This window comes from Neovison vison, chromosome 2 (assembly GCF_020171115.1).
Source record: "Neovison vison isolate M4711 chromosome 2, ASM_NN_V1, whole genome shotgun sequence".
Taxonomy (NCBI): Eukaryota; Metazoa; Chordata; class Mammalia; order Carnivora; family Mustelidae; genus Neogale; species Neogale vison.
The window spans coordinates 220,777,849-220,788,678 of NC_058092.1; the positions used below are offsets into that span (position 1 = coordinate 220,777,849).

Genomic DNA, 10,830 nt, shown 5'->3' on the forward strand with positions numbered 1-10,830 from the left:
CTCTTGTTTTTGATTTTTTAAAATGTAACTATGATAATTAAAAGAATAGAAATTAGGTTACAATTCCAGCATCTTAACATTAAATCTATTCCCTTCCAACTCTTGATGATTTATAGATACATCTCATATATATTGCTTATCATGGTGTGAATGTAATTTTATTCTGGGTTTTTTCTCCTTAGCATAATTTATTCTAGAAGATTTTCAAACTCAGTCCTTCATAGGAATGACTTCTTGTGATTTCCTTCTTCTACTTTGTCCTAAAAATAGAGTGCAGGAGGGGAAATCATGTTAATTGAGGGTTCTGGTTAATTGAAGTTTTTACTATAATTACCCATTATAAAAATGAAGGGTTTAGGCAGAGAAGAATAGATTCATAGTCTTGGGCATATTTAATTATTACCCTGGCTTGTAAATAACCCTGTGGTGAAAAATTCCTGCTTTAGAAAGATACTCATTTCAGAATTCCCTTCCATAACGCAACAAAGACCATTAACTTTAGTTACATTTGAGAGTCAATATGGCATTGAAAGGTGTGCTGCCTGTGCCTTTTCTTCTGGTGTTTAGTATTTTCATTTAGCAGAGAAGAAAGAGAGCCAAATGGGTCCAGTTGTGACAGCATTGGTTTCTCTTAACATTAGCTTTTAGGGTTTTTTTTTTCTTTTTTTTTTTTTTTACATGGGCAAAAAACATAAAGGCAAGCTGGTTATTTTTTTAACTCAAGAGTGATATGTATCCAAATTTCCATCTTGATCAAACCAAATTTTTAAAAGAACAATCTTCTTTTTGGCCACTAGAGGGTGTAATAGACCTAACAATCCACTACGTGGCTTAAATCCTTGCCCGTATCTTCTCTCTGTTAGTTGATAGGCACCATGTTAGTTGGGAAATAATCCAGAACTTAGAAGACATTTCCTTTGGTGCTTATCATTCTCTTCACTAGACTGTTCTCAACTTTGTTGTCTTAGCAAGTTTATTTCACCAATCTAGATATCACGGGAAGGACTCCAATGCTTATGGTGGAAAACACATTGAAACAGTATCTGAAGTGAGGTCTCAAGAGGAAACCGTGGTAGAAAATGACTCCTTGTTCCTGTGAGTGGCAATGAAATGCCTTCTTCAAAAATTGGCATGTTTTGGCTGGAGAGACTAATTGATAACCTCTTGCTTTTTAATGCCTTCTGTTAATAATAGGATAATCAAAAATTATCCCAAGTGCTTTTCATGTATTACCTCATTTGGCCTTCCCAACATCCCAACAAAATAGGTGATATTATCCCCCATTTTGTAGATAATAAGACTAAGGCTTACAGAAAATGAATAAGGGGTACTAGCATTTCACCCATCAAAATTCAGATTCTAAAATTACTAGTGACACCTGTGTGCCAGACCCAACGTGGGTCCAGTGTACATTTTTGTGAGGTTTTTTTTAAGGCAGTTTTCTTAGTTTAGATTATAAATCCAACCATGGTGAATTCATGTTGTGATATAAGATGGGATATAGATTTAGGATAAAACATTAACTTTTAATTTGGAAGACTTTTCTTTTTCTAAATAAGTCACCCCAAGAAGGAAGAAATTGATGAATACCTACAAAGTGGGAGTGGCCTGTGGTGATATTATCCTTTAATATACGGAGCAGCCCTTGACCCTTCATCGTGACACCTAGAAGACAAGGTATTGCTCTCTACCTTTGCTTAAGATACAGAAAAGACTTGGGTAAAAGCCATTTATCTTTTCTTTATTTTTTCTTTCTGATTTTCAGTGTTGGGGACAAGGAGAGACATTCCAAGGAAAGTGGTATTTTAAAAACACGAAAAGACTGTTCAGTTAAAGAAGGTTTTTCTTAAATCTTGACATTTTATTTTTTTAAATTTTATTTATTTTTCAAGTCTGCTCTAGGCCCAATGTGGGGCTTGAACTTCCAACCCCAAGATCAATAGTCTCATGCTCTACCCACTGAGCCAGCCAGGTGTCCTTAGCTCTACAAGTAGTTTTAAACATCAGAAGTATACTTATATTTACTTACAACTTTATTTAAATAAAGATACTTGGAGATCTTTCTTGGAGAAGAGTCTAGTATACATACTGGAGATAAGAACAAGGATAAGCCTTTTGGGGAAATTTGATAGAAAAAATAACTTGCAAATTCAGTAGTTTTCAAAGGGATTTCATTTCTAAGAGATGACCATTAGAGGGCAATCCTGGGTCTAAATTTAGTTGTAATTAATCGTGAGAACTTTTCTCCAAAATATCTTTGAGCTTCCAGTTAGGACTTTATTCTGATTATGCATTGCTAGATGTACTTTAAGATTGAGGGAGGTTTAAGGATACCAAATTACTTCATTTATTCCTTCAGCCTTGTTTTCTTGTTCTGACTTTAGAAGGATCAGTCCTTCAGAGAAGCCGTGCTTGCCTAACCTATGCAGCTTGGAGGCAGCGAAGCCAGGAGGTAAGCAAAGGGCTTCAGGTCTGCATCTCCTGCTTCTCCGCTGTGCTGTAGTCTCCCCTGGAAGCTCATCGGGTTGTAACCGAGGAATAAGCATATAGTTTTCTAAAGCTTCTGGCAAAATAATGCTACTATGTTGTTACAGAAATCGTTAAGAGAATCTATTGCAGGACTGAGCCTATGTATTATGTAATCAGTATTGTTTTTCCTAAAGTGTCAAGTCTGCAGAGAATTTTGTGTATTCTCTCAAATTAATCAAGATGCAGATTTTATTGCTGCAACCTGTAATATTTTATTTTTTTTATTTTATTTTTTTTTAAAGATTTTATGTATTTATTTGACAGAGAGATCACAAGTAGGCAGAGAGGCAGGCAGAGAGAGAGGAAGGGAAGCAGGCCCCCTGCCGAGCAGAGACTTGATCCCAGGACCCTGAGATCACAACCGGAGCGGAAGGCAGCGGCTTAACCCACTGAGCCACCCAGGCGCCCCTCAACCTGTAAATGACAAATTGGTACTTTATGATATTTATTCCATGGCCAAAAGGTTCTGTGTTTTAATCTAGCAGAAAGATAGATGGGTATATAACCAGTCCATAGTTGTTTCTAAGGCCTATATACTTTCTAGTTGGGCAAGTCTTGATACCAAAGCAGTGGTAAATGTTACTGATTAAGCTACCTTTCATTTTATACCTACACAAACTACTTTAGGTTTTGCCATTCCCGGGGCCAGCTTTGAGCTTGTTTACAATAGTTAAAAAAAATATATGTACCTTATTTTCAGTCCTAGGTAACTCCCCTCACTAGACAAAATACTACTTTCTTGTCCATACCGTAAAATCAATTAACACTGATTTTATTAATCTAATTTGGTAAAAGGCAAAAGAGGAAGCAAAGTAGTATTACTAATCTAATTTGGATGTGTACTGATTAAGTTTCTAAGAAATTATTCCAAAATTTTTTAGCTGTGCTTTTAAAAATGACAAAATACATAGGACAGAATCTTGTCCACAGTCTTGTGTCTTGTAGACATAACTTTGTCCTCATTGTCTACTTGCAGTAGACTGCCCCTCAAAAAGCCAGTAAATGGCGGGGGGAGGGGAGGCCAGTAAATGTATGAGCCCTATGGAAAGAACAGTCTGGAGTATTATTTAATTGGACTACTTGGACCAAACAGCGTCCTCTCAGGTTGATATTTAGACTTGAGATTTTTCAAGAAAAACTTGTATCTCCCGTAGCAGTAATATTCACAGATGGGTTGGAAATGAGGAAAGTGGTGTGTTTATAAAATGATAATAAAATGGAGGAATTAAAGGATGGAGAGCTTTGTGGATTTCCCGCTGGAACTCTTCTGGGTTTAAAAGAAAATGTTGGCAGTGAGTGGCCCAGTCCAGACCTAGAGCTGCAGTGTTGCTAGACCCTCTTCAATGATTCGCCAGTCTAGTGTTTGTCCTTAATGTAAGAGCATTTTCTAATTGGTTTTTCCAAAAGCAATATCTTCTGAAGATTTTCAGCGAGCAGGAGCTGGGGAGGAAGTCGTTGCGTTCTAGAACTCACCCTTTCCTGTTGAGTAATGCTGTAGGGGCTGGATTTCAGTGGTGGCTGGCTTGGTAGACTTTGACTTCAGAGTAGGTGAATCTGCTCAGTTTTAGGAGAAATAGGTGATAATGGCCAAATTGTTGGCAGGCACAGACATACTCTTCATGGGTGTTTACTGGGCTCACAAGTTAAGGTTTAAGATTACTTTGTACCTGATTTCTATTTTGGAAATATTGGCTTCAATTATTTCAACTTAAAGAAAGGTAATCTGAGACTATGCAGACAACCAAAAATGTTTTGCAGATACTAGCTACCGGTGCACCCAAGGTTTGTGTTTGTTAAGTCTTTGAAAATATGTTGTGTGTAATCGAGACTTTACATTTAAAAAATATCTTTTAAATAGTTTTCTGTCTTCAAACCATGTATGTGAAATGATTTTGTGTAAGGATGGTCTCATGTCTCCATTTTGACCTTTAGGTTAATATTGAGCAAGAGCACATGCACATATCCTTGCTAAAGTCAAGTTGAGCATGGCTCAATTAACTGCAGAGGAACAGGGCGGACTGGGTGGGGCAAGCTCTGGAATTCTACCCACTCACTGAGCAAAGTCAGGCGTGGGGAGAGCAGCTTGGTCTGAAGCAGCTAGTAGGAAGTCCAGCCCAGCAGGTGAAACATGGAATCTGGAGGAGATGGCAATCAACCAAAAGCACAATCTGGTAAAGTGGTCTCCATCGGGGAAGTGTATGTCCCAGTCAGGTATCCGGAGCAGGGAAGCGGGGCCTGCGAGCCTCCTGGCCTTGTAGGAGCCCCAGCCACAGGCTTCAAGTGCAGCACTTCCTCTGCTTCCTGTGGGGCAATGGCAAGATCAAGGCAGGACCTGAGGCTTAAGGGGCCTGGGGATAGTTCCTCAGGACAGGAACTCAGATGTAAGAGGAATGACAGATGGGGATCGTGTTATCAGACTTGAGGTACATGATACCACTTAGAATTCCAGCAAGGCATCCTGGAGCCAAGACACAAGGTCTTGACTGGCCTAGAGACAGGCGTGGCTTGATGTTGAGTGAGTCCCCAGAGCCGCCTTCATTCCTCCTGCCTCATCAGGACTAGGCCTGGAGGTCTTGGGGCCCCAGCTGTGGAGGGGAGAGGAGTGCTACAGAGCCAGGGACGGGCCTGACCTGACTTCATGGTGGAAGTAGCCATCTGTGACAGCAGATAGCCATATGACAGTCCTGCAGGGCAGCGGGAATGGTCTCTTACTGTCTCACCCCGGAGCCTACTGGGAGGACTAGCACCGAGTAACAAACAGGGGCCAAGTGCTACCAACGCACTAGCTGTGAAGACAGCCAGATGCTCCATGTGAACTCATTTACCCTATCTGAAAGGACAGTTTCCTTACAGGAAAATTAGGTCCAGTGACGACTCTGGCCCCACTCCTGGGAGTCACTACTAGAAGATGCTCCTCACAAGTACTGATTGGGTTGAAGAGAATGAGTGGTCTGTGTTTCTTCCCCCGACTGGAATAGACGAAGCTCTAAGTTTGGATGAGCAAAACAGCTTTGATTCTACAAGGTACATCCTCCATGACCCTCTGGTTGTGGTAATTACCTTTTGCCTCTGAGTCAGAAGGCCTCTCTGATTTGTCTTTCCACACTTGCCCAAATAATGACCTCTCCATTCACTTCTCCAGCCTGCGGAGAGAATGCTTCCTGGGCCCTTACTCGCAAAGCTCAGATGTGTCCTCAGCATCTGCTTGAATCACTCCGTCCTTGGAGCACTCCCTGGCAAGCAGACCCTCATTACACCCCTCTCCCTATCCTGCACACCTGGCCAGAGGGCTTGCACCCTCTCAGGGGCCTTCCTGGCTCTCCAGGCATCCTCACTACCTGGCCCCACCGATGATGTTTCTCTCATCAAAATGACCTCCTTTACCAAACTCCAGTGGCACTTGAGGATCATACCTCTCTCAGCCCGTCTTAAATTAATATTATTTTATTTTTTTTTAAAGATTTTATTTATTTATTTGACAGAGAGAGATCACAAGCAGATGGAGAGGCAGGGAGAGAGGGAGATAGAGGGAAGCAGGCTACCTGCCGAGCAGAGAGCCCGATGCGGGACTCGATCCCAGGACCCCGAGATCATGACTCGAGCCGAAGGCAGCGGCCCAACCCACTGAGCCACCCAGGCGCCCCTTAAATTAATATTACTGATTGTGTATCTATCTCCCCGAGAAGGTTAGGAGCTCTGAGAGCAGAGACTGTACCTTGTTCATCCTTTTTTCCTCCACCATGTTTGGCCAAAAATAAAATCTGCATTTTTGTTGCTCGTGCAACATGCTGATGACATGGTGAAGATTATACGTACATAGCAAAAAGATGTTCTCCTAGATCTTAAGAGTCAGAGTCAGATCTTAATTGAAGTTCTAGTCTGATGTCTATTTAGGCATTGGGTAGGCATCTCAGTTAATCTCCAGTCTTGCACTCTAGGGCTAACTCCACTGAGGGGAAACCAAGGTTTAGAGAGAAGAAGGAACTTATCCTACATTCGCACCTAGTAAGTGGCCGAGCTGGGATTCAAACTCCAAGTCAGTTTCTTACTGTCATGCCAGGTTATTCACCAAAAGCAGCCTGTTATCAGCTGCGAGGAACATCGAGTGTTAGAACCGTAGGCAATGTCAGGAGAAGCCTTCCCCAACGTGTCTCTCTCATGACAAAGTGGCTTGCACATGAGGCAGAGTTTTACCCCAGGGCAAACTGCCTGGGTAACCCCACTGGCATTCACTAATCTGGTGTGGGGAGGGGCTTCCTATACAAGTATACAAAAAGGGTTTGGTTAGGAACCCAGGGACAAATTGGGGGATCTACAGAAATGGTCTAGCCTTACTAAACCCTACTGTAGGTATTTTTAAATTATTTTTATTAACATACAATGTATTATTTGCCCCAGGGGTACAGGTATGCCTTTAAATGAACAGTGATAGAACCACTCCATCCTGATCACCAGTATGGTTTTTAAATCTATGACTCGCCCACTGGATCTTAAGCCATTGTTTAACTAAAGGCTGCTGTCATTGATAGACATCATTGGCACATTATAACCCTATGGGTTAAATGTAATAGCTGGAATTTACTAAACACCAAGTGCTTTGAATGAATTCATTAATACAACAAACCTCTGAGGTAGATGGTATTATCCCACTTTACAGAAAATAAATTTAAAGCAGTTGCCCAAGGTCACTTAATTAGTAAGTGACAAAACTGGGGTTCCAAACCTGCATAATCAGACTTAGGAACTTATAGGTCTCCTGTCTTTATTTCCAAAGGTAACTGCTGTCTTATCTTCTTAATTTATGTGAATCCCTAGAGACAGTAGACATCAATTAAGTAAACTTATATTGTAAACTGGGTTCACATTTTCTTTCTCAAGTCATTTGTCATATGACATGTTACATATCTTATTAGACAATTATACCAATAATACCCTGAAATTTCCACTTCTGACATTGTTATAGCATTTTTTTTTCTTTGTCCAACAATAAAGCATGATAGTTGAAAATTAAGAATTTATGCCCTGGGGTCTAGAGACATGACTTTGATTCCTAGCTCTTCACTTTTTTATCAAATGGGTGTAATTACACTAACCTCTTTGGGTACTTATAAAAATTAAGCAAGATTGTAATATACACAAAACTTAGCTCCGTATCAGTAAGCCCTGAATTAAGGTTGGTATCGTATATAGTGTTACCACTTGTTTGGCCTCCTTTATCTGCTCGAAGAAAATGCGTATTAGGGAAAAGATAAAGGAGTAAACTACACCTGGTTTACCTCTTCCACTCTTATCCATTTGAATGTTGTTATTCCTGGGTCACCTGGGTGACTCAGTTGGTTAAGCATCTGCCCTCCGCTCAGATCATGATTCTGGATCCTTGGATCGAGTCCCATGTTGGGCTCCCTGCTTAGCAGGAAGCCTGCTTCTCCCTCTCCCTCTGCAGCTCCCCCTGCTTGTGCGCTCTCTCGCTCTCTCAAATAAGATCTTAAAAAATATATATATAATTCCTGTTCTTTCCAGAATTCTTTATACAACTGTGACCAGATGTCTAGTCTTTGAAAAAGGACAGGATGAGAAGGAACAAATAGATAATCCTATGTAACTTGCCCTTTTCCAGTGAGAATCTCACTGGAGGGTGCATTTTGTGCCTAGAAGGTGATAGAGAGGAAAATGTTACATTACCTCCTTCCAGGCAAGGATCCTTCAAGATCAGTGGGGATGCCTAGACCTAGGGAACTTCCTGGAGAATCCCATAGGACTCAGTCAGTCACTCTGATTCTATGTTGTGTTCAGGGGAACAACTGACTTTGGTGCCCCGGTTGGCAAGACTGACCTTTCCTATGTCTCTCTGCTCCTTGAGAGCCGAGCGCCATCATGCAGGGAGTTGGCCGTCTGCAGGCTCTGTGGCTTGTGGGCAATCCAGGAAAGTCCTGTATGAACGTGCTTTAGTAGTGTCTAGTCTTGGTTGCTCATATGACAGATGCCCTGGTGACAAAGGCTGGTCTGAGCTGTTCTCACAGCAGCCTGGAGAAGACCCAGAAAAGGCAGGTTCACCTCAATCCTGCACTGGGCAGAGTGTTATTGAGAGAATAAATATGCCCCTTAAGGAAAACCTGAATATACGTTCAGTATAATGGTAGTGATAAGGGAGAGGGACTGGGAATACTCCCATGTAAAAATAAATGGGAGGAAAACCCCATATGAAATTCTTTCCATTGTTTAAAAAAATTACACATATTAGACATCTCATATTTACAGGGGAAAGACAGGAAGGAATACACCCAAACAGTGGGTTTTGAACAGCCAGTGACCTCTTAGTGGTGGGATCACAAGCGCTTTTATTTTCTTGACTTCTTTACATTCCCAAAGTTCAAATAAGAAAATACGAAAAGCTCAGGAAATAAAAAATTAGGATAATTAAGGGGAAAGTTATCTTTAAGATCTATATCAATATTGAGTAATAAAAGGCACAGGACAGAACCACGCCTATAGTATGCTACCATTTGTGTAATAAAGGGAGCAAACAATATATATTATTTATGTGTATATAAAATGTCTCTGGGAAATTAAACCAGAAATCAGTGACAGAGGGTTGACCTGTGGGGGAGAGGGGTGGGATGGAGACTTTTCCTATAAACCTTATTACACTTTATTTTTTGTCTTGTACCTATGTAAAAAGTTTACAAAATACAGTGTACATTTTTCCAAACTTTTGTAATGCCAAGATTTTCTGAAAACTGTCAAAGTGCATCATTGTAAGTGAACTATATGTTCATTTCAAACCTGCTCAGTATGATCTACAGTAGGCAGAGTATGTACAAGATACCAAGATATCATTCACCATATAGGGAGGCTATTTATCTAAAATCCCACATGTCAAATGTATATCATTATTCAAAGCCAAAAGAAAAATAATAGTTTTAATATGATCCATTAAGTTCCTGTTTTACCTTGGCTTGAAAGAAGCCTTAAAGCTTTATTTTGTCTTTAGCCAGATTTTCCAGTTGAATGAAATAGATTCTTCCCTAGACCCGCCCCATTTAGGACTTCACTCCCATCTTTCAAATCTTGTTCTAATACTTTTCCATGTTGTTACAGCTTTGCCTTTACCTATATGTGGTTTCAGAGCTTTTTTGGAATTCAACAGATAAATAAGCTATTGCTGTGTAACAAGTCACTCTAAAATGTGGAGTTTTAAACAATATGCATTTATTATATCTCATAGTTTCTTTAGATCAGAAATTCCAGAACATTCTGGCTTGGGGTCTTTCAAGAGGTTGCAGTGTCAGGCAGAGCTACGGTCATCTGAAGGCTTGATTGGGGCTGGAGGAGGATGGTTGGCAAGTTGGTGCTTTACTGTTGGTGGGATGCCTTCCCTCTTCCCCACTTGGACCTTCCCTACATGGGCTGCTTGAGTGTCCTCATGACAGGGTGGCCCCAGTAGCAGACAGTCCAGGAGAGAACGAGGTGGAAACCACAGTGCCTTTTATGACCTGGCATCAAGACGTCACACACCTTCCCCTCATACACCTTCCCTTCTGCTGTATCCTCTTCATGCAAAACACAAGTCACGAGGTCCAGCCAGTCTTTGAGGGGAGGGATGTTAGTTTCCACCTTTTGAAGAGGGGAATGTCAAAGAACTTACAGTCATATTTAAAAACCACCACAGGGCATCAGAATTAGTCATATCAAATCACTCAAACAAAAAGGTAAAGACAATGAGAAATGAAGGAAAGGGGGGTTTAGGAGGAAGGAACACGTACTGGGCACCTACCGTCCAATGCCCTGTCCTTAACACACATTATTGCACTTAATTTCATAAAGATGTGTTCTCAATTTTACAGGTGAGGAAACTGAGACTCTAAGAAGACCTACAGCACATCCGAGGTCACACAGTTCAGAAGAGCACGTCGAGCATGTGTCAGCCTGTGTCATGGCTGTGCCATCTCCCTCCCTCAGTGGGAAATGGAACGCATTCTCCATTACTTGCTGCCTGGACACATCTAGCCATGACCATTTTGGCATCAGGGAGAAATAGTAATAGTTTGAGTTGAATGAATTCTGACAGAGCTGTTTAACTTGTTTCTAAAGCCTCTGGAATCCAACAGGTGTTCATTCTCCTTCCGAAGCCCCTCCCCTGCCTTCTGCCATTGCCAGGATTTGCCCAGTCTGGGGAGGCCGTGCCTCTGCTCACCCCTGACTTTGAAAGCCAGCCAGCTTCTCTCCCCACTGCAGCTGGCTGTGACATGGAGGTCAATGCAGCCAATGGAGTAGGGTGACACTGAGCACAGGGGTGTGTGA

The 10,830-nt window shown here is 41.3% G+C and overlaps 1 long non-coding RNA gene across 1 annotated transcript; it reads left to right on the forward strand.

Annotated features, from left to right (window-relative positions):
* Positions 1-2,437: 2,437 nt before the first annotated feature.
* Positions 2,438-10,555, forward strand: LOC122899008. The gene is made up of 3 exons (XR_006383080.1): positions 2,438-2,452; positions 5,383-5,553; positions 10,374-10,555. It is a non-coding gene; the product is annotated as an uncharacterized LOC122899008 (long non-coding RNA).
* Positions 10,556-10,830: the final 275 nt, after the last annotated feature.